The 20,303-nt window shown below is 39.9% G+C and overlaps 1 long non-coding RNA gene across 2 annotated transcripts in view; it reads left to right on the top strand.

The window, feature by feature from the left end:
* Positions 1 to 20,303, top strand: part of LOC149206815 (uncharacterized) — a 256,541-nt gene that overhangs the window by 136,977 nt on the left and 99,261 nt on the right. The window lies entirely within an intron of this gene.

Below are 20,303 nucleotides of genomic sequence, written 5' to 3'. Positions count from 1 at the left end.
GCAAAGTCTTTGATCTTCATACGAACCAATGTAGCCATATAAAAGAAATGGCTAGTAAACTCAAATAGACTCACAAATTTAAAAAACAATTTTTAACGAGTTGAAATGGCTAGTAAACTCAAATAGACTCACAAATTTGCAAAACAAAAAAATGGGGAGTGAAAGTGTGTATGTGTGTATTCACAAATCTTTACAATGAAGGGTAAAGTCTTTGATCTTGATAGGAACCAGTGTAGCCATATAAAAGAAATGACTAGTAAATTAAAATAGACATCAAAACCCTCATGATACATCTCACATTGCCAAGATTTAAAAATATCATAACAATTAACAAAATTACTACTATTTTTAAAATTATTTTCTTCCACACAAAAAATCACAGTTTTCTTTTATTGATTAAAATGATACAAAATTACATTCTCTAGATACACATCCAGTGTGTATTCCAGCATACCAAGATAGTTGACATCTCGACACCACTAAATACATCAAAACCACATATTGTTCTTTGATATAAGCATATAATGCTATCCACCATCATAAGCCAACATATATGCCAAGAATACGAGACCGATAAAAAGTCTAAATCTTTTAAAAGGCACAACTAATATTAATACAAAAATTTATAATGGCCCACGCCTTCGCTCTTGTATGAAGACATGTGATAAAACTCATATACCATTTCATCTATGACTTTAGAGACATTCGAGAGCCCCAGTTCCATATTCAGACCCGCTTTAGATAGAGTGCCCATAATAGTGTTTCTTTCCTTGGGTGTCCCAACATCAGAGCCTTCCCCACATCCCACCTTAGTCAAAGTTTCAACAACCCGCATGACATTATCCTCGGGTAAACCCGCGTTCCTCCAAAACTCTTCCCTCGGTTTCATTATGAAAGTGGGACCTTATCACTATGGGTTAGTGGAAATTTGATCGACTCTTTAGAAACCCCTTGAACCATCGAAGTTGGAGGAAGCTCTGATTCCCTCCATGGCTTCTTGGAGGGAGGAAGTCCACATTGTTCCACTAAATTCCCATATTTATGGCATTGCCAACATCTAAAAGGCACCCCTTCGAAGTCAAACACTTGCATGCGGGCCATTCCAACCCCAATATCCATTTCATCTATCAACTCTTCTCTTAGATCAATGTTAACAAGACTGCACGCCATTGATCCATCACCTGTCTCCAGAGAAGACATGTCAACTTTCAAGAAATAGAGCAAGGAGTTCCCAATATCCTAGAGGATTTTGGGACTCCAATACTGAGAGGGAAGGCCCGAAAGATGAACCAAAATGAGGATAGCATCCATTCGCTCTCTGTTCACATCAAAGAGAAGAGTCCATTTTCTGAAAACCAATGGAATCAAATCCAAGCTCCAAACAAGTTGTGTAAACCACCTCAAGATTGTAACTTTAGTTGGAACCATCCTTTTGCTAGCAAACATACCTCAGGGGTTTTCTGAATACGTTGGATTAGGGTACATTCCACCCACTCTGACCGACAAGGTTTTGAAATTGAATTTGCGACCCCTCACACCACCAGCTTTTCGACCAACTCCAAAACTTGTTCCATCATAACGTCCTCCCCTAGATTCATCTTTGGACGCTCACTCCGCATCCTCAAACATTTTCTCTTATTTCTCTTACTATCTGCCACTTTTCCTCCTCGAGAAGTTGAAATCCCCCCATTTTTCGAACCACCACAATGGACGTTTACAAGCTTGACTAGACTTGCTGAAGAGATAACTTTCTCTACACCATCTGACTCCAACAACGCATTGAAAAAACTGCTTACACCCAGTGCCACCCCCCTTAAAGATACATTCTTGGCTGCAAAAGGAGGAACGATTTGTATGAAGTCTTCCTCAATAAACCCTTGAGAGGAGGAAAAGGTGTTAAGAATTTCAAAACCACCAAATGAGAAGGGGGATGAATGGAAAAGCCCATCCATGGGGAGCTGGCTATGGAAAGGCACCACACAATTGGTAATAGGAGAGAATAAAGGCACTCACTGAGCCCAGGCTGTGGCCTGGGAGACATCCTCCCTAGGTCCATGATCTTGATTCAGGTCCCACTCCCACCCCACGCTTAAAGAAACAATAGTCTTTAGCATTAAAGTTTTCAATTCTTTCTATCTAGTTTTCTCATTGTCCCAATTTGATATGGCTTCTTAAAAACTTATGATTTGTTATTCCTACCCACATTTGCATTTGATCATAGGTATGTGTTGGATAGTTTTCACAGAATATGTATTTTACCATCAACGTTACAAGTGCTTAAATGAAATCGTACTAAATTAGCTTGATTGAATGTTCTTATTTAATATTCATGCAAACTATTGTGATACTCGATGCAGGTCATACACATTGATGTTAAGAAAATGAGCTCAATTGGGTATAGGAAGATTGTTTGTTTCGTTATATATTGCGGATCTCGATCTGGTTTTGGTAATGGCAAGTCCTGTGTATGTGTCACCATGTTGGATGGTGGTGAAGATGTCTTGTCAGTATTTTCCCAATTTTTTGGGGATTCATTTATTTAAAATGCTAGTTGGTGTATCTAGTTTTGAAAGAAAATGAACAACTAAGCTACATTATTACTTTGAGGCAACAACTTTCAAATAATAATGATTTCCCTTATAATTGCCAAAGGCTTCTTATTTCAACATAAGGTGGAGGATTGCTGGACACCCAATCCTCTAAGGGTTATGGTGTGGAAGATAAATAGTCAAAGGAGTCCAAGATACGTTAGAAGATGAATCCAACAGTCATAAGAATGTATTATAAATGTACATCTACGTTAATAGTAAAAGGAAATTCACTGTTTTATCCTTCATATCTCTTCACATTCCATGTGGGTCTAACATGGTATCAGAGCCGCCTCCTCCTCCCTGGGCACAACTATTCGAAATCTACAACCCTTTACTGTGTGGTTAAGTATTTCCGGATGTCGGATAGATTGAATGGAAAAAAAAGAACTTCCTCCGAGGCTAGGTTAATCATTTGGCAATATTCATCTTGGCCTTTGGTAGTCTTCACTATGAGACTAGGGTTTAAAGTCTGTTCTCCTTGATTACGCTAAAACAATCAGGGTTTCTTGCTCGCTAAACCACTGGTGTCGAATTTTGGGAGTTCATCTCCCTCAGAAGATATGGTAAGGTGTAAAATTGTTCGGTTTTCTCCCTCGAAATTCAACAGATAATCATGGTCCTATAAATGTTTCCAGAAAGTCACTTCGCTTCCCATGACCTATGCGGCCATTAATTCCCTTCCGGAATATAAGCCAATTGTTGTAGTGGCTGCAAAACCCTCCAAAATTTTGGCCTGTATCCAAAATTCAGAGCCTTCCTTGGTTTTCCCCTAATGGTTGCAAACACTCGGGCTCATTCCTTGAGCTCATATCGTGTCTTTACACCCCTTTTTCTTGATTGACCACTGGTCATCTTTTGGCATGTTGATTGCTATGTCATGCTTGCGAGTTTGTTGTGGCAATTTTGAAGGTTCGTTTTTGTGTGCATGAGTTGTTTTCACTTTGTGAACATCGGTCATTCTCACACACAAAGTTGCAAGCACTGTCACGCAAGTGTGGTCGCGGTCGTTCCGAGATCTATCTCAAGTGACACACTTTTCACTCTTAACCTTAAGTCAGTCTCAATGAGCACATGTTTGTCTTGTTGGTTTGAGGTGTCTTATCATCGAGTCATCCTAAGTGTGTGATCACAATGTCATGTATGCACAAGTTCACTTTCTCTCACACTTAGCCATTTTTCCTGAAAATCTGTCGATCGGACAACCCTCCATCAATTTCATCCCGACTGAGCTACATTTCGTAGTCTCAGCTCTCAGTGACCCTGCTATGCTGCCCAGAACTGCGCAAAAGCAGCCTACACTGCACAATCCTGGAAGTGAGCATGCTAACTAACTCCGAGAACTACGCGAAAGTTGTCCCCAATTCTGACCCAATTTGTGCTTCTCGCAAGATCACTGATCAAGCCTCCCTCTGGTCTACCAGGAAACCTGAACTGCACTGTGACCCGAGGTTGCACTGTACCCAAAAACTACGCAGAAGTTTCCCAGCTACCTGCCCTGCACTGTCTGTAGAAACTGCGCAGTCATGTGAGTTAGGCCTGTGCTGCCTATCACTGCACTATTCCAAGGAATTGTGCAGATTTGACTAGCAGTTACCCCTATTGGCTTGCCCTTCTCTCCCTCTGAAAATTGCGCAGTTTTGACTGGCTCTCTCCCTGCTGCCCCGCTCTGCACTCATCCCGGAAACTTCGCAACAACTTCCTGCCCGACACTGTCTCTCAGAAATGCCCAGTTATGACCAGCAGCTCCCCGCAGCCCGATCTAGCCTTGCTCTGGAAAAATGTGCAGAAATGTCTGCTAGTACATCATGTTGCCCGCTCTGTCTCCCTCTTGAAAATAGTGCAGATCCTCAGCTGGACCCTCGGATGACCTGCCCAGTCCTCATCCTGAAGACCGCGCAGAATTTTCGAGCAGTTCCTCCCGACAGCCTGCCTTGCTTCCTCCTAGGAACTGCATAGTTCTTCACACCTGGGTTCTACCTTGCAGCTATCACTGTTGTCTTGGATTGTGAAAATCCGCCTCCCAGTGACATCTGCGCAATTTTTCCCGACAGTGCTCCGAAGCCTATCATCCCGACCTGAGTTGTGCTCTGCGCAGTTTCAGTTCCTCGTCCTCCCTCTTGGTCACCTGCACCTGAAACGAAAAACAATGCATCATTCTAGACTAGGAGATTTTTGGATTTGATGTCGTCTCGTCGTGAGTGTTTGCAAGAACAGGTACATTGATGTAACATGGTTCGGTGAAGAACGGGATGGGGAAGGAGCGCATGTTAGAAGACTTGCTCGTAGTGGAACGAACGTACGAAGCACATCGAGCAGCAAGCGAAAGGGACAAATACATGTGCACCATCAACCAAAGACGAAGACCATCGAAGACCCCGTGCATCTTGCCATGCGGAGGTGAAGACATGATGCACCGAGAGCACACCCATCACTCAACAGCATAGCAGTTCGACGCGGACACCACAGTCAGCCAGTACATGTCAGTAGTGTCTTGTCGATCTGTGTCATCAGTTGTCTCGACCACATCACCACTATGGGCCATACTTTTTGTAATCAAATGTCAATTAATGTGAAAGTCCAAGAGATGCACATATGAAGTTTAAGAATCATGTAAGTCAAAAAGTCAAAGGAAGTCAGATAGTCATGAGGGAAGTCGAAGAGTCACAAGGGTCAGTTATCCCCCTTGGCTATATATACCCCGTCATTGTATAAGCAAAGGAATTTTCACCTTGGCTCCTCCCACATAGCCTTGAGAGTCTGTAGTATTTTCTTTGAGGAGCGAAGAGTGGCTCTAATGTCCCACTACTGGGGCTAGTGATGTATGGTGTACAAAAGTGTGTCTTGGAACTTTTTCTTAATTCAGAAGCCTCTCTCAGGGCAACACGTTTTCACGCATGTTTTGTATATGTTTGTAAGGCTATTTTTTAAACATTTGTAAGGCATGTTTTCTTAACCTATACTCAGATAGTTGAACTACTTCAGTTATTTTAGTACTTACATTGTTGAAGATGTGTTGTATTGTTTATCACTATTGTCTCGTCCGTGTGGACTACTCCGTTGGACATCAGGCAGACCATCCTTCTGTTTTCTTGGTTATAATGACCATCACCCATGTGTGGACTACTCCGCTGGACGGTGTACGTATTTTCCCTTGTACTTCGGTTTTAATGACTGCGTCATCCGCTGTGGACTACTCCACTGGATGCTAGACATACCCTTGTTTCTCGTGTGTCTCTCCCTGGGTGGTACTACTGCCTCTCATATAGAGGCTCACTTTTACCCTCTCCCTTATAGTAATAGAACCCGGACACAAAGTCACATTACGCACTCACCTCGCTTTCTTGAAGTTACAAGCATAACACTCTCGTGTGCTGAACAACAAGAGCTAAGGAAAAGCCTTAAGCTAATGGCAACCAGGCCATTGTACCGGATGGGACTCCTACACCAAACTGTGTGAGGTCTAGTTGGGACTTCATACCGGGGAGATCCCCTAAATTTTGGCGCTATCCATATTAGGGATTTGATCTCTTTATCTTTTGGTAGTTTGTAGATGACCAAACCTTTCTTTTGGCTTTACCTCCGAAAGTGGTATTGGAATTGAAGTTTATATGTAGTTTTAGGGATAGGGAAGGAAAATATGTGTCGATCTTGTTTGAATTGCTTTTATTGCAAATTTTTTTTACTTCATGATACCCATTTTGGAATAGGTTAGGTTTGTTTTGTATCATTAGCTGCTAATGTGCAGACATTTTGGGAGGATATTGATTGGAAACTTGAAAGAGTTGGTTGAGATATTCACTGGAAAGACTATAACTCCGAAGTTAGGGTGTGTTGACACAATTGACAATGTGAAAGCCACAATTAAAGAGTAGGAAGAAATTCCTCCTCATCAGGAAAGACTGACATTTTCTGGAAAGTAGTTGAAGGATGGACAAGCCCTCACTTGTTATCCAAAAGGAATCCATGCTTCACTTGTTGCTTGTTCTAAGAGGTGGAATGCAAATCTTTGTTAGGACTTTGAATGTGAAAAGCCATTGCTGTCGAGGTGGAAAGCTCATACACCTTTGATAATATCAATGAAAAAAATACAAGATAAGGAGGGCTTACCTCCTAAACGACAATGGTTAATCTTTGTTGTCAAGAAACTAGAGGATGGTTGTATCTAATTGATTACAATATTCATAGGGAATCTCTCTCAATTGGTTGTGTTTGAGAGGCGAGTGTAGATCTCAAAACTCTATTTAGGAAGACAATTACTCTTGAGGCTGAGAACTCAGATACTATCAACAATGTAGGTCTATTAGAAAGTGAAATGAGGGTGGGGAAGGTGGTCCTATCTCTTCTTTCCCCATCGTCTCATTTATGATGGGGCTAAAATTCAAGATAGGTAAGGAATTCCTCTAGATCATAAAAAATGTTTCTTTGCTGGATAAAGTTTGATTATGACAAGACTTTGGGTGATTATGATATTCAGAAGTATCTACCTTGCTTCTTGTCCTTCATCTCCAAGGAGATATACATATCTCCATGAAGATGTAAACTTGTGAGACTATCTCTCTTGATTTTAAGAGCTTTGATAGAACTGACAATGTGAAAACCAAGTTTCAGGACCAGAGAGAATTCCTACAAATCAGTAGAGGTTGATATTTGGTGGGACGCAACTTTAAGATGGAAGGACTTTTGCTGATTTATTATGAAAGAATTGACCCTCTGCCTTGTTCTTTCTCTGCATTGTGGTATGGAGATTTTTGTCGAGACTTGAATGTGATATCCCTTAGGACTCATGAGAATTTACCCTTAGGGTCAAAAGAACATATGACTATTTTGTACCACTATCACAAAATCCCTTTTCAATTAACAGAGATGCCATTGATTGCACAACGATGTAAACAATTACAGAATTTTTTAGCAATACCAACAGTGTATAGGAAGTTACAATTTCATAGTCTCACTCCAAGGGCCGTTACACCAACAGAATTTGTGGTACAACGGTCAACAATTTAGAAATAGTAGCACTCTTTTTCAAAGATTACAATATCAATTATCCTATCAACAACACAACTAACCAGCTTACAAGATCTTTCTGTCACTTCTCAGTTTTCCTTCACAACTCTGCTTCTTTGTTATCATTAGAGAGACCTAATAGACCTCGTTGCTATCCTAATAAGCTTTACTGCTGCCCAAAGATGCCCTAAGGCCTTCGCTGCTGCCTGAATTGGGACGCAGGTGATCCAACTCACCATTCTTAGCACCTTGCTGCCCAGACTCCACTCCATTAAACCAGATGTTGCCTTAGATAGGGGTTGCTGCCATAAGAAAGTCTTCAGATGTTTGCTTGAAGAAAAACTCAAAATTGTGGAAAGGCTTCCATATTCCTCCTTCTAAAAGGATATGATAATAAAATCTGGCTTCAACGGCTATGACCGCCTCTACTTCCACTAAACCGTAACAGTCAAGAAACACATTCCCTGTTCTGTTCTGCAAGAGATTTCCGCTTCTAAATTTCAATTCTTGGCTTTTTCAACCAAAAAAGACAGGAAGGGTTGATTTGATGTTTTTTTGCTTTTTAAATGTCCAATTTTGGCTCTTTTTAAAAAAATGATGCTTTCTTTTTTAAAAGGATGGGTTGATGCTTTTTGGGTCCAGGTGGTTGGATGTTGTTTTGGTGCATTTTCCATACACGTTTTTTTTTGGTTTTCATTTATATGCTTTTCCAACTGAAATGGCAATCAAACAAATGCACATTTTTGCCAACAATAATACACATTTTTGCAATAATAGGGTTTCAATTCATTTTTTACAGGTTTTTTACTTTTATTTTTCGTTAGGCAAGATTAATTCAGCGTTGGAGTTAATTTTCAAAATTATGTTTATTAGATGTTTCTAGTAGGGTATTCCAAAGCTTGTGGATTCAAGAGTTTGACAAATACACTGAGTTGTTGATTTTTAGTTTTATAAAAACTATGAAATTCACTGGGTACTAATATCATTTTATATTTTAAATTGTCAAGCAATATGTACTTAAGGTAGGTAGTATCTCGACAAATTTGCAAAACTTTTTTTAATGAGTTGCAAAAAATGGTACCATTTTACATTTTAAATTGTCAAGCAATATGTAGCTAGGGTAGGTAGGTAGTTTCTCGACAAATTTGCAAAACAATTTTAAGCAATATTAGTTAGGGTAGGTAGGTAGTTTCTCGACAAATTTGCAAAACAAAACGAGTTGCAAAAAATGGCAAGTGAAAGTGTGTGTGTGTGTTAACAAATCTTTACCAATGAAGGGCAAAGTCTTTGATCTTCATACGAACCAATGTAGCCATATAAAAGAAATGGCTAGTAAACTCAAATAGACTCACAAATTTAAAAAACATTTTTAACGAGTTGAAATGGCTAGTAAACTCAAATAGACTCACAAATTTGCAAAACAAAAAAATGGGGAGTGAAAGTGTGTATGTGTGTATTCACAAATCTTTACAATGAAGGGTAAAGTCTTTGATCTTGATAGGAACCAGTGTAGCCATATAAAAGAAATGACTAGTAAATTAAAATAGACATCAAAACCCTCATGATACATCTCACATTGCCAAGATTTAAAAATATCATAACAATTAACAAAATTACTACTATTTTTAAAATTATTTTCTTCCACACAAAAAATCACAGTTTTCTTTTATTGATTAAAATGATACAAAATTACATTCTCTAGATACACATCCAGTGTGTATTCCAGCATACCAAGATAGTTGACATCTCGACACCACTAAATACATCAAAACCACATATTGTTCTTTGATATAAGCATATAATGCTATCCACCATCATAAGCCAACATATATGCCAAGAATACGAGACCGATAAAAAGTCTAAATCTTTTAAAAGGCACAACTAATATTAATACAAAAATTTATAATGGCCCACGCCTTCGCTCTTGTATGAAGACATGTGATAAAACTCATATACCATTTCATCTATGACTTTAGAGACATTCGAGAGCCCCAGTTCCATATTCAGACCCGCTTTAGATAGAGTGCCCATAATAGTGTTTCTTTCCTTGGGTGTCCCAACATCAGAGCCTTCCCCACATCCCACCTTAGTCAAAGTTTCAACAACCCGCATGACATTATCCTCGGGTAAACCCGCGTTCCTCCAAAACTCTTCCCTCGGTTTCATTATGAAAGTGGGACCTTATCACTATGGGTTAGTGGAAATTTGATCGACTCTTTAGAAACCCCTTGAACCATCGAAGTTGGAGGAAGCTCTGATTCCCTCCATGGCTTCTTGGAGGGAGGAAGTCCACATTGTTCCACTAAATTCCCATATTTATGGCATTGCCAACATCTAAAAGGCACCCCTTCGAAGTCAAACACTTGCATGCGGGCCATTCCAACCCCAATATCCATTTCATCTATCAACTCTTCTCTTAGATCAATGTTAACAAGACTGCACGCCATTGATCCATCACCTGTCTCCAGAGAAGACATGTCAACTTTCAAGAAATAGAGCAAGGAGTTCCCAATATCCTAGAGGATTTTGGGACTCCAATACTGAGAGGGAAGGCCCGAAAGATGAACCAAAATGAGGATAGCATCCATTCGCTCTCTGTTCACATCAAAGAGAAGAGTCCATTTTCTGAAAACCAATGGAATCAAATCCAAGCTCCAAACAAGTTGTGTAAACCACCTCAAGATTGTAACTTTAGTTGGAACCATCCTTTTGCTAGCAAACATACCTCAGGGGTTTTCTGAATACGTTGGATTAGGGTACATTCCACCCACTCTGACCGACAAGGTTTTGAAATTGAATTTGCGACCCCTCACACCACCAGCTTTTCGACCAACTCCAAAACTTGTTCCATCATAACGTCCTCCCCTAGATTCATCTTTGGACGCTCACTCCGCATCCTCAAACATTTTCTCTTATTTCTCTTACTATCTGCCACTTTTCCTCCTCGAGAAGTTGAAATCCCCCCATTTTTCGAACCACCACAATGGACGTTTACAAGCTTGACTAGACTTGCTGAAGAGATAACTTTCTCTACACCATCTGACTCCAACAACGCATTGAAAAAACTGCTTACACCCAGTGCCACCCCCCTTAAAGATACATTCTTGGCTGCAAAAGGAGGAACGATTTGTATGAAGTCTTCCTCAATAAACCCTTGAGAGGAGGAAAAGGTGTTAAGAATTTCAAAACCACCAAATGAGAAGGGGGATGAATGGAAAAGCCCATCCATGGGGAGCTGGCTATGGAAAGGCACCACACAATTGGTAATAGGAGAGAATAAAGGCACTCACTGAGCCCAGGCTGTGGCCTGGGAGACATCCTCCCTAGGTCCATGATCTTGATTCAGGTCCCACTCCCACCCCACGCTTAAAGAAACAATAGTCTTTAGCATTAAAGTTTTCAATTCTTTCTATCTAGTTTTCTCATTGTCCCAATTTGATATGGCTTCTTAAAAACTTATGATTTGTTATTCCTACCCACATTTGCATTTGATCATAGGTATGTGTTGGATAGTTTTCACAGAATATGTATTTTACCATCAACGTTACAAGTGCTTAAATGAAATCGTACTAAATTAGCTTGATTGAATGTTCTTATTTAATATTCATGCAAACTATTGTGATACTCGATGCAGGTCATACACATTGATGTTAAGAAAATGAGCTCAATTGGGTATAGGAAGATTGTTTGTTTCGTTATATATTGCGGATCTCGATCTGGTTTTGGTAATGGCAAGTCCTGTGTATGTGTCACCATGTTGGATGGTGGTGAAGATGTCTTGTCAGTATTTTCCCAATTTTTTGGGGATTCATTTATTTAAAATGCTAGTTGGTGTATCTAGTTTTGAAAGAAAATGAACAACTAAGCTACATTATTACTTTGAGGCAACAACTTTCAAATAATAATGATTTCCCTTATAATTGCCAAAGGCTTCTTATTTCAACATAAGGTGGAGGATTGCTGGACACCCAATCCTCTAAGGGTTATGGTGTGGAAGATAAATAGTCAAAGGAGTCCAAGATACGTTAGAAGATGAATCCAACAGTCATAAGAATGTATTATAAATGTACATCTACGTTAATAGTAAAAGGAAATTCACTGTTTTATCCTTCATATCTCTTCACATTCCATGTGGGTCTAACATGGTATCAGAGCCGCCTCCTCCTCCCTGGGCACAACTATTCGAAATCTACAACCCTTTACTGTGTGGTTAAGTATTTCCGGATGTCGGATAGATTGAATGGAAAAAAAAGAACTTCCTCCGAGGCTAGGTTAATCATTTGGCAATATTCATCTTGGCCTTTGGTAGTCTTCACTATGAGACTAGGGTTTAAAGTCTGTTCTCCTTGATTACGCTAAAACAATCAGGGTTTCTTGCTCGCTAAACCACTGGTGTCGAATTTTGGGAGTTCATCTCCCTCAGAAGATATGGTAAGGTGTAAAATTGTTCGGTTTTCTCCCTCGAAATTCAACAGATAATCATGGTCCTATAAATGTTTCCAGAAAGTCACTTCGCTTCCCATGACCTATGCGGCCATTAATTCCCTTCCGGAATATAAGCCAATTGTTGTAGTGGCTGCAAAACCCTCCAAAATTTTGGCCTGTATCCAAAATTCAGAGCCTTCCTTGGTTTTCCCCTAATGGTTGCAAACACTCGGGCTCATTCCTTGAGCTCATATCGTGTCTTTACACCCCTTTTTCTTGATTGACCACTGGTCATCTTTTGGCATGTTGATTGCTATGTCATGCTTGCGAGTTTGTTGTGGCAATTTTGAAGGTTCGTTTTTGTGTGCATGAGTTGTTTTCACTTTGTGAACATCGGTCATTCTCACACACAAAGTTGCAAGCACTGTCACGCAAGTGTGGTCGCGGTCGTTCCGAGATCTATCTCAAGTGACACACTTTTCACTCTTAACCTTAAGTCAGTCTCAATGAGCACATGTTTGTCTTGTTGGTTTGAGGTGTCTTATCATCGAGTCATCCTAAGTGTGTGATCACAATGTCATGTATGCACAAGTTCACTTTCTCTCACACTTAGCCATTTTTCCTGAAAATCTGTCGATCGGACAACCCTCCATCAATTTCATCCCGACTGAGCTACATTTCGTAGTCTCAGCTCTCAGTGACCCCGCTATGCTGCCCAGAACTGCGCAAAAGCAGCCTACACTGCACAATCCTGGAAGTGAGCATGCTAACTAACTCCGAGAACTACGCGAAAGTTGTCCCCAATTCTGACCCAATTTGTGCTTCTCGCAAGATCACTGATCAAGCCTCCCTCTGGTCTACCAGGAAACCTGAACTGCACTATGACCCGAGGTTGCACTGTACCCAAAAACTACGCAGAAGTTTCCCAGCTACCTGCCCTGCACTGTCTGTAGAAACTGCGCAGTCATGTGAGTTAGGCCTGTGCTGCCTATCACTGCACTATTCCAAGGAATTGTGCAGATTTGACTAGCAGTTACTTACCCCTATTGGCTTGCCCTTCTCTCCCTCTGAAAATTGCGCAGTTTTGACTGGCTCTCTCCCTGCTGCCCCGCTCTGCACTCATCCCGGAAACTTCGCAACAACTTCCTGCCCGACACTGTCTCTCAGAAATGCCCAGTTATGACCAGCAGCTCCCCGCAGCCCGATCTAGCCTTGCTCTGGAAAAATGTGCAGAAATGTCTGCTAGTACATCATGTTGCCCGCTCTGTCTCCCTCTTGAAAATAGTGCAGATCCTCAGCTGGACCCTCGGATGACCTGCCCAGTCCTCATCCTGAAGACCGCGCAGAATTTTCGAGCAGTTCCTCCCGACAGCCTGCCTTGCTTCCTCCTAGGAACTGCATAGTTCTTCACACCTGGGTTCTACCTTGCAGCTATCACTGTTGTCTTGGATTGTGAAAATCCGCCTCCCAGTGACATCTGCGCAATTTTTCCCGACAGTGCTCCGAAGCCTATCATCCCGACCTGAGTTGTGCTCTGCGCAGTTTCAGTTCCTCGTCCTCCCTCTTGGTCACCTGCACCTGAAACGAAAAACAATGCATCATTCTAGACTAGGAGATTTTTGGATTTGATGTCGTCTCGTCGTGAGTGTTTGCAAGAACAGGTACATTGATGTAACATGGTTCGGTGAAGAACGGGATGGGGAAGGAGCGCATGTTAGAAGACTTGCTCGTAGTGGAACGAACGTACGAAGCACATCGAGCAGCAAGCGAAAGGGACAAATACATGTGCACCATCAACCAAAGACGAAGACCATCGAAGACCCCGTGCATCTTGCCATGCGGAGGTGAAGACATGATGCACCGAGAGCACACCCATCACTCAACAGCATAGCAGTTCGACGCGGACACCACAGTCAGCCAGTACATGTCAGTAGTGTCTTGTCGATCTGTGTCATCAGTTGTCTCGACCACATCACCACTATGGGCCATACTTTTTGTAATCAAATGTCAATTAATGTGAAAGTCCAAGAGATGCACATATGAAGTTTAAGAATCATGTAAGTCAAAAAGTCAAAGGAAGTCAGATAGTCATGAGGGAAGTCGAAGAGTCACAAGGGTCAGTTATCCCCCTTGGCTATATATACCCCGTCATTGTATAAGCAAAGGAATTTTCACCTTGGCTCCTCCCACATAGCCTTGAGAGTCTGTAGTATTTTCTTTGAGGAGCGAAGAGTGGCTCTAATGTCCCACTACTGGGGCTAGTGATGTATGGTGTACAAAAGTGTGTCTTGGAACTTTTTCTTAATTCAGAAGCCTCTCTCAGGGCAACACGTTTTCACGCATGTTTTGTATATGTTTGTAAGGCTATTTTTTAAACATTTGTAAGGCATGTTTTCTTAACCTATACTCAGATAGTTGAACTACTTCAGTTATTTTAGTACTTACATTGTTGAAGATGTGTTGTATTGTTTATCACTATTGTCTCGTCCGTGTGGACTACTCCGTTGGACATCAGGCAGACCATCCTTCTGTTTTCTTGGTTATAATGACCATCACCCATGTGTGGACTACTCCGCTGGACGGTGTACGTATTTTCCCTTGTACTTCGGTTTTAATGACTGCGTCATCCGCTGTGGACTACTCCACTGGATGCTAGACATACCCTTGTTTCTCGTGTGTCTCTCCCTGGGTGGTACTACTGCCTCTCATATAGAGGCTCACTTTTACCCTCTCCCTTATAGTAATAGAACCCGGACACAAAGTCACATTACGCACTCACCTCGCTTTCTTGAAGTTACAAGCATAACACTCTCGTGTGCTGAACAACAAGAGCTAAGGAAAAGCCTTAAGCTAATGGCAACCAGGCCATTGTACCGGATGGGACTCCTACACCAAACTGTGTGAGGTCTAGTTGGGACTTCATACCGGGGAGATCCCCTAAATTTTGGCGCTATCCATATTAGGGATTTGATCTCTTTATCTTTTGGTAGTTTGTAGATGACCAAACCTTTCTTTTGGCTTTACCTCCGAAAGTGGTATTGGAATTGAAGTTTATATGTAGTTTTAGGGATAGGGAAGGAAAATATGTGTCGATCTTGTTTGAATTGCTTTTATTGCAAATTTTTTTTACTTCATGATACCCATTTTGGAATAGGTTAGGTTTGTTTTGTATCATTAGCTGCTAATGTGCAGACATTTTGGGAGGATATTGATTGGAAACTTGAAAGAGTTGGTTGAGATATTCACTGGAAAGACTATAACTCCGAAGTTAGGGTGTGTTGACACAATTGACAATGTGAAAGCCACAATTAAAGAGTAGGAAGAAATTCCTCCTCATCAGGAAAGACTGACATTTTCTGGAAAGTAGTTGAAGGATGGACAAGCCCTCACTTGTTATCCAAAAGGAATCCATGCTTCACTTGTTGCTTGTTCTAAGAGGTGGAATGCAAATCTTTGTTAGGACTTTGAATGTGAAAAGCCATTGCTGTCGAGGTGGAAAGCTCATACACCTTTGATAATATCAATGAAAAAAATACAAGATAAGGAGGGCTTACCTCCTAAACGACAATGGTTAATCTTTGTTGTCAAGAAACTAGAGGATGGTTGTATCTAATTGATTACAATATTCATAGGGAATCTCTCTCAATTGGTTGTGTTTGAGAGGCGAGTGTAGATCTCAAAACTCTATTTAGGAAGACAATTACTCTTGAGGCTGAGAACTCAGATACTATCAACAATGTAGGTCTATTAGAAAGTGAAATGAGGGTGGGGAAGGTGGTCCTATCTCTTCTTTCCCCATCGTCTCATTTATGATGGGGCTAAAATTCAAGATAGGTAAGGAATTCCTCTAGATCATAAAAAATGTTTCTTTGCTGGATAAAGTTTGATTATGACAAGACTTTGGGTGATTATGATATTCAGAAGTATCTACCTTGCTTCTTGTCCTTCATCTCCAAGGAGATATACATATCTCCATGAAGATGTAAACTTGTGAGACTATCTCTCTTGATTTTAAGAGCTTTGATAGAACTGACAATGTGAAAACCAAGTTTCAGGACCAGAGAGAATTCCTACAAATCAGTAGAGGTTGATATTTGGTGGGACGCAACTTTAAGATGGAAGGACTTTTGCTGATTTATTATGAAAGAATTGACCCTCTGCCTTGTTCTTTCTCTGCATTGTGGTATGGAGATTTTTGTCGAGACTTGAATGTGATATCCCTTAGGACTCATGAGAATTTACCCTTAGGGTCAAAAGAACATATGACTATTTTGTACCACTATCACAAAATCCCTTTTCAATTAACAGAGATGCCATTGATTGCACAACGATGTAAACAATTACAGAATTTTTTAGCAATACCAACAGTGTATAGGAAGTTACAATTTCATAGTCTCACTCCAAGGGCCGTTACACCAACAGAATTTGTGGTACAACGGTCAACAATTTAGAAATAGTAGCACTCTTTTTCAAAGATTACAATATCAATTATCCTATCAACAACACAACTAACCAGCTTACAAGATCTTTCTGTCACTTCTCAGTTTTCCTTCACAACTCTGCTTCTTTGTTATCATTAGAGAGACCTAATAGACCTCGTTGCTATCCTAATAAGCTTTACTGCTGCCCAAAGATGCCCTAAGGCCTTCGCTGCTGCCTGAATTGGGACGCAGGTGATCCAACTCACCATTCTTAGCACCTTGCTGCCCAGACTCCACTCCATTAAACCAGATGTTGCCTTAGATAGGGGTTGCTGCCATAAGAAAGTCTTCAGATGTTTGCTTGAAGAAAAACTCAAAATTGTGGAAAGGCTTCCATATTCCTCCTTCTAAAAGGATGTGATAATAAAATCTGGCTTAAAGGGAGACATATTCTCTTGTCCCAAAGCAGTAACATCAAGAAACACATTCAGCCTGTTCTGTTGTGCCAGAGACGTCCACTGTACAGTGTGAAGAATACTTAGCTCCAACCACCCTAGACCGGATAGGGAACACAAAGGGTCCTTTTGCAGAAATCCTTTTTCCTCTTTTTCTTATGCTCGAGCTGCTTTCTAAGCCCCGCACTACACAACCGAAGTGATCGGAACCGGCCATGTATGTTCTCACATTTATTCTGGCCCATGTCATGCTGATCCTCTCTTCCACCACTCAATAATTAATCTTTGTTAGCTCCACTCTATGCAACTCTCTAATTCCTTAATTGATTCTCAAATCCCTAAATTCTTAAACAATGCATCCTTCATGAAGGAAAACCCTCAAACAATGATTGGAAGTCTCAAAAATCTCGTCCAATCAGGGAGACGCAGCCTTTCCAACCCAACAGCTAACCATTTTTCTTGGAGAAAATTGAAGCTGGGAAGTCAATATGGTATGAAACAACAGCTTCAAAGGAAGAAATATTTGGAACAACAACCTCTCCTTATCAGAATCAAAAACTTGTGCTTGAATTCCAATCATGTTGTTCGATCATCCTTAATTTCTGTTTATTTTTTTTAGTGTGTGTAACACTCCTTGTATAATGAACCCTAAAGACTTCAACAACATAGATAAAAGTTGGCAAATGTATCTTTCCTGACCTTTGACAGAGATAACTAGGAAGTGGCAGGCTCATTTTTTGCGGATACTCTTGAAGGATATTCTTACATAATCTTGTAAGTCCCCGTTAAGTGGCACCATTAATAAAACTTGGTGAGATTCCCATGGTTGAGAACGAACACATAGGTGAAATATAATATCATTAATAATAGTAGGATTGGCATTAAATGGGTGAAACTTGGAATCATTAATAATAGAAGGATTGGCATTAAATCTGGCACACTAGAGGGTCGGGAATTCACTTGCACCTTACCAAAAACTTCACACTTCAAAAGAAATCCATCCTTGTTGATAATGGCATCAAAAACTTCATTGTTTGGATGTTTTAGGTCACTTGCATGCCATGGAGCATGAGTTGCAATGGCACGTGGAAGAGTATTGCTCACACTTGAAGAACCCCCAATCACAACATTTAAACATTCTATTGACAATATTTGGTGGTGCAATTATGTCATTCAAAATATTAGGTTGTTTAGTTAAAGGAAATCCACTATCCATCTTCTCATCCAAAAGCTGATATACAATAACGAAGTTATCCTTTATGAGATCCTCATTTAAATCTCCCACTTGGGCTTCTAGAGAAGCATGTGTTGCAACTCTAGTTTCAGCCAATGATTCTGCTTTGATAGGAGCTAGCTCCTCTCAGACAACTTATGTTGCCTCTTCAGTGGAAACAACAACAACAACCTGTGTTTTTGTGACTTGTTTATCAGGTTGACACAACCTGGTATAACGAAAGACAACAACAACAATGCTCTGTTCTCCTGGTGAAAGATCTGCTAACAAAGCAAGCCAAGCGTCTTGGTGTTTTTAGTCAATAACAGTGAATCCATATTTTCAATATCAGTGTCAATACCTACCATGAGACTTTCCTAGTGACTTCTGATAACTCTTTCCTTTTTAAAGCAACCTTCCAACACTCAGATATAATTTACCATTGGAATCTGTAAAGAATTCTCCATTTGAAGAAATGTTTGTCATGAATCAACCTTTTGTTTAAAATGCTGGTAACAGAGGGAGTTAAGCACAACTTAGTGCTATGTTAAACATGGTACTTGTAATAGAGTCTATATTTAGAACAAGTGGAGTACCCCTTAAAAAGTAGCTGCCTAACCAAAGAGAGAAAATTGGAAATTGAATAGTGTTAATCCCAATTGGGAAATATTTGAAATTTCAATTGTGGGTGACGTAAGCACTTTTCCATGGGGAATCAAGTTAGTCCCAGTTCAAGGGGAGGATATGCTCTTGCAATATTGTGGGTGAGGTGGATCTTGCTTAGGATCTACCTCACCTACCTGGGTAAATTTGGTCTCGAGGGGTAGTCTATGTATAAGGGGGAAAATTTACATACATCAAGAAGCCAAACACAGTGGAGACAAGCCAGAAATCGATATGCATATTTTCCTGCTCAAGGTCTTAATAGTTATGAAGAAAGTACCCTGCAAAATATTGTATCAAAGGAGTTGAACAACAAAGCTTGACAAGAAGAAACCAAGAAAATTGATGTAGAACCTGGGGTTCACTTTTATTTATTTATGGAGAATAGAGGTTGCTTTAGCATAGACTTAGAAAAGAAACTAAAGGCAAGGCATATTGGGCTTGACAATGGTCAAGAACCTACAATTAATGAGATTGGCACTAGTCTCACAGACAATACAAGCAACAATGTTCCAAAGAAACTTAATGATTTATACCAAAAAAAAAAATCACTGTTGATGATGTGGACACTGTAATGATGGTTACAGGGAATCTTACGGGAGATTACAACACTTACTCATGCATGTGATAGAGAGGTTGGTCTAGTTTCTTGCCATTTCTATTTTGTACTTATTTGAAAAGGTGAGGAGTTATAAGTGCTACTCTTTGGTTTGGTTTATTGATGCTTTTCCTTGTATATTTAATATCTTATATGAATCAGGTTTCTGGTCTGCTTGTATGATTATATTCTGCTTCACATATAATGTTGTGTGAAGTTGTTTATATCTTACAGTGCTCTGTAGTTTTCTTTGTAGTTTTATTTATCCAGGAAAGAAACTTCTCCAATGCTTTTCTAAATGTCATTTAATACCGTCTATGATACTGATGCAGTTGGATTGGAGATTTAGTGGCATAGTAAGAATTTCGGTGGATGATTTTTTTTTAATTAATTTGCATCAGCTACAAATCTATAGATTTTGTATGAATTGTTATCTAGTATTGACATTTTTCTGAACTGACATTGCCCTTATATTAGTATGTTTTAGCTAAATGTGAAACACTTTTTATTTTCCCGAACTACTGATAAGACGTTGGTACTGAATTTAATTTTCATTGTTTGAAATAACGTCACGGAGGATTTTTCAGTTTCTTTGAATTTAGTGTATTTTGGTAGCTTGTAGATTGCCACATTTTTTTTTGGGGGGGCCTTTACCTCATAACCTATTTGGAAATGAAGTTTATTTGCAGTTTGAAGGATAAAGAAGGGAATTCTATTTCTTACCTTTTTGAATTGTTTTATTGAAATATTTGATTGACTTTATCATACATTTTTTGGGTATATGTTGAAGTTTATTTGCAGTTTTAAGGATAAAGAAGGGTAAGTTATATATTTCTTGTTCGAATTGTTTTATTATAAAAGTTGATTCACTTTATCATATGCTTTTTTGGTATGGAGGCTTGTTTTGTATCAGTGGTTTCCAATAAGTAGATA

This window comes from Pinus tabuliformis, chromosome 1_2 (assembly GCF_031772625.1).
Source record: "Pinus tabuliformis cultivar Carrire ecotype Pingquan chromosome 1_2, CPIR1, whole genome shotgun sequence".
Lineage (NCBI taxonomy): Eukaryota > Viridiplantae > Streptophyta > Pinopsida > Pinales > Pinaceae > Pinus > Pinus tabuliformis.
This window is presented reverse-complemented; position numbering and strand designations above follow the sequence as displayed.